Raw genomic sequence first — 5,152 nt, 5'->3', positions numbered from 1 at the left:
CATATTAGTCTATCATCAGCACCCATAGAGCTAATAGGCAAAGCCAGTATCATTTCAGCTTCATCCTCTTCAAAAACCTGTCTCACTATCTCTACCTTCCACCCATTTACCGAGTCATTAATCAGATCACTCACTCCACTTGAGTTTGAACACAGCCAGTCACAGGTTTAGACAACCATTTATGTCCCCATATATGTATGGATTTACCAGTACCCACCTCCATCTCATACCTCTCTTTATCACCACCATAGCAGCCCACACACTCCTCCAAATGAAATAGGGACATTTACCCAATGAGGCATCAAGATAACTAACTGATTTTTAAAACACCATATTCCCCTAAATCTTTACCCGTTTCCCACACTCGGCAAAGTAAAAAAAGAAAGAAAAGATAAATATTGATCATACAAGAAATTTATGAATTCCACATTGTTGATGCATTAAAGTCATCCCCAGCCGACGAAGATGGATTGTGCACCGAAGCTCATGGTGGTAGTTTGGGGCGTTTTACAATGCTCGTACGTACATTCATAGTAGTAAATAGTAAAATAATACATAAGAAAGAGATATAGATTTATATGGTTCGGCACAGAGCGTATATCCACGGGTCATTTGGAGGGTAAATCCACTATGATGATTACATGCGACTGTTTATCGTTTAGCAAAGATTGCGTATTTCCATTGATAGTAGCATTTTTATTTTTGATGGTGTTAGCGGGTTTTTCGCCCATTGAGGTGATTTTCTATAGACATTCCCAATTTGGTATCGATGTTAGAGTTTATTAGTTGTGACTCGTGCTAAGTGGACAGAGCTCGTCGAATTGTTCTCGAATGTAACCCGCTCGAGGTGGTTGTGGAGCCCAGAGGCTCGTTCCTAAAAATAACTCACCGCCAACAATTGTGGCGTGTGTGTCAACACTCGGCATTTTCTAGAGAAGACATTGTGCTGGCGTTGATGTCTGAGCGCAAGTGTGAGAATACCTAGCTTTGACGTGAGAAGGTAGATGTGTTCGATTGCGTTAGGTGGAATCGTTGGTGCACCAGTGTGAATACTGAACTCGGCTTGGAGAGCTAGGCAAGAGATGGCTTGACCATGCTAGGTGGGAGCATGGAGCTCGGCTTGGAGAGCTAGGCAGGAGATGCCTTAACTGCGCTAAGTGTGAGCGCGAAGCTTGGCTTAGAGAGTTAGGTGGGAATGGCTTGACCGTGCTAGGTGGCTATAATGGATGAGACACTTAGGAGAGGTGTTCCCTCATTTGATCGCCAGTGTAAGTGTGGAACTCGGCTTTGCAGAAGGAGATGCTCGACCTCGTTGAGGGGCAACATGTGTGCTCAAGTGGGGCTAGGCCCGGTAGGAGATGTGCTTAACCATGTTGAGGGAGGCTAACCTGACTGCTTGAGTGTGGTTGAACGGTGGGATATGTGCTCGGTTGCGCTACTTTGACGGGAGACGTAGCTTGACCCCGCTAAGAGGTTTTTGCCCAAAAAGTAAACAGGTTAGTGTAGATAATCCAAGAATTAGAGACTTGCAAACCTGAGCCATTTGGCTAAAGTGTGGTGAAGGCTTGAGGTGCACAGGTGAGACCCGCAGGCATCCATGCTTTGGCAATGATGAAGACTCGGGGTGCTCGCAATACCAAGCGATGAGGGACTTTGTAGCCGGTGTTTCACAAGTGATCTCTAGCAAAGTATGTTCTAGAGGTGTGTAGCCACTGGGACTCACGCAGAATCTCAATTAGTTTTTTGGAGAGAAACTCCAAACAACTAAATTTGTTAGTAAAAACGAAACTCAAATAGCAAGTTTGAGAGAGACAAACCTGAATTTAGTCGTTATTTTCGATTTTTGCTTAATTCCTGATTGTCCATTGCTCGTTTTTTTTTTTCGACTTGCATATGCTCTCTGTTTTGCTTGCATGAATCAAGACTCCTGGATGATTATGATCAGGTGATCAAAGTGCCTCATTTTTTTCTCCAGGTTATTTTCTGTTCATTCACTCTCTAGGAGGCTCGTACAATCCCGAGTCAAGTAGCTCAAATCAAACTATCTAACTGTATCGCCGAGCGAAATTCACCGTTCACATATCTTTCTGATTAATTTCCTTTGGGTTTTGTTGATGATCGATGAACTTTTATGGTCACCTTTGAGGTGGGACCTATTGGCCCATGGGCCTTGACTGTAGGTCAAGTCTGGTGGCACTTAGGGGTGGTAATATGTGACACGATCCATTAACCTAATACGAACATGACATGATAATAATGGGTTTGAGTTTAGTGTTAGTGGGTTCGGGTCAAAACGGGTTGATCCGTTAAGACACGATTGCTTAACGAGTTGATAACGAGTCAACTCGTTATGACTTGTTAAGAAAATTAAAGTTACAATTATACTCTTATACCTAAAAGTAAAATTGTTGAGATTTTAATTTCAATATTTTTATTATTTGGATTGTAATTTTGAACTTGTAGTTAGTTTTATATATTTTTTTATAGATATTGTGATTTTAACATTTATATAAAATTATGCTAAAAAGATTAATTCCTTATTTGTTCAACCCATTTACATAAACGGGTTGAAACGGGTCGGGTCGGGTTGTGTTAACCTATTTTGTAGTATTCACTAACAGGTTAAAACAGGTCGTGTCGTGCAATCCGTTATGTTAATGGGTCGTGTTAGAGTTTGAGATTTTGACACGATAAGTTTAACAGGTCGTGTTCAAGTTGACCCATATAGTATAATATACATGTCTTGACACGACATGAACATGACCTGTTAACACGATTTGACACCCTTAGTGACACTTATAGTGGGGGCCATGTCTGTGGGTGCCTTCAGGGGGTTAGTGGGTTAATGCTTGCCAACTTCGTAGTCCACTTGTGTGTTGTCTGGGTGGCATGCGACGTGTGTAGCGGGCAACTTATTATGTGAGCAACTTTTCATGGGCGAGTACGTAACTACGATGCGAGCAACTTGTCATGGGGGAGGTGATGGTGCCGAGCAAACTACTACATTGAGCACATACTGTGGTGGTCAATTTACTGAGGGATAGCAACGGTGATGGTGCTGAGCAAGGTAAGGGCAGTGATTTCCTTCGTGGCGAGTCACGCTCAGGTTATAGTCTAGGAGACCACTATTGACTTGTTGTAGGTATGGTGGCTATTTCTTTTCTACCGTTGGCCTGTGAGCTCGTGGACTGGCCTTACATGGGCTCTCGGCTTGTATGTCGTCGTTCGTCCACTACACTACTATGTGTAGTGGTCTCTTGTTATTCTTCCATGAGCTTGGATGGAGCTGGGTGGCAACCTAGGAGGATCAACTAGGTTTTTATGGTGGTGAAAGGAACAATGCGGCTTGTTTCAATTCGAATGATGGCTAGTCAATGGTAGTCTCCATGGTGCTCTATTTTAGTTGGGTAGAACAAAGGATGTTTGCCACATTGATGGTAGCGGGACAACGCCCTAAGTGTTGATTACATCATCATGTGTTTCGCCGGGGCAGGCAAAGATTGCCCATCGTGTGCTCGTCGCTCGCCACAAAATTGGTGGCTACCCACCGTTTCGTCTGGATTGCCCACCATAGCAAAAGGGTTGGGCTAGCACTTGCCATGGTTGCCATTGGGTGGCAGGTTCATTGCTTGCCAGAGTTCATCCTGCGTGGGTGAGGCTGCCTGCCTTAGTGAGGTTCTTCTAAATGCGCCATGGAGAGAGGAGCACTATAGTGGTGGCCAACAACTCAATGGGCTCTGACGCCATTGGTGCGCTTGCAGGGGTTGGTGGTGTGGAAAAGGCTTTACGGTTGAACCTAGTGACGATGGGACAACTTTGAGCTCTCCAAGGGTCTGGGGACGCCACGGTGGCCGTAGAAAACATTAGTGGTCTGGATGTTGTGCCTGTGGTCCACTTTAGGATGCCATGGGGGTGCGTATGGTCCGACTGATCTTCACGGGGACGTTGTGGCATTGTGTTGAGTAGCTCTTGTGACGATGGCGAGGGATGACGGTGATCCAAGCCTCTTTTGCCCTGGACCACCATGCCGATGATAGAAAACGTCTACGTGTCCAGTTGTGGCCGTTGATGGCCTTACTGAGGCTGTGGATAGCTGGATGGTTACTCTACCGCCAACTTCTGGACTTTCAGTGATGACGAACTGGTGGTAAGGCTCCTATCGGCTCTGTCTAACCTTTTGTCTGGATGGCCAGACTGGGATTGTGGAGGTGACAGGTAGCAAGCCCTGCACATGATACAATTGGGTGCATGCTACCCTTACGTTCGTTGTGCATTGCATGCATCTGTCACGTGCACAATGCATGCCATGCACTCCACCAGTTTACTCTTTTCTTTTCTTTTCTTAAACAAGGATAACCAAATAAAGAGGAAAAAAATAGATTAAAATTGAAAGATCTTGTTGAAAGATCTTATCTGTTTCTTTGGAGACGATCTCACAAGTCGAGGAATCATTCTTCTCCTGATTTCGGTGTAGATAATATGTCGGATCCCATAATGGTGCCAATTGTTGATGCATAAAATCGTACAACATGCCCGAAACGAGGGAAAGAGTCATCTCTGACCCATGAAGTCGTTACCGCCTCAATGATTAGGTCCGAAGCCCACGGTGGTGGTTTGGGGCGTCAGTACGATGCCTGTACGTACATCTATAGCAGAAAATAGTAAAAAGAATATAAAAAAATGCAAATAGAGAATGAGACACATAGATTTACGTGGTTTGATACAGAACCTACATCCACGGATTATTTGGAAGATAAATCCACTATGATGAGAGTATTTTACAGTCTCTCATGATCTCTCATATCTTACAGTACAATGAGAGTCGCCTAGAGAAAATAATATCTCTATGGAATTTCTCGTGGTGAGATTGAAGATCTTTTCGTGATCTAGTAGAAGTCGCCTAGAAATCTTCTCTCTCTCTCATATCCTCCTTTGCTTTGGGTAAGAACACCCCTTTTATTGAGGCCTTGAGAGTTGGTGGGGAATGTAAGTTTTATGTCACTTCATTATCTTTCTCTGTGTGTCTGACTTCCCTTTTTGAACTTTGTTTCCTTGTCTTCTCTTTCTCTTTTCTCCCTCTTATTTCTTGATGATAGCTTTTCGTGGACTGGACCTGGAACGTCTTGTGCCTATATATTTACCCTCAACATAC

Source organism: Juglans regia, chromosome 4 (genome assembly GCF_001411555.2).
Source record: "Juglans regia cultivar Chandler chromosome 4, Walnut 2.0, whole genome shotgun sequence".
Classification (NCBI taxonomy): domain Eukaryota; kingdom Viridiplantae; phylum Streptophyta; class Magnoliopsida; order Fagales; family Juglandaceae; genus Juglans; species Juglans regia.
Note: the sequence above shows the minus strand (reverse complement) of the source record.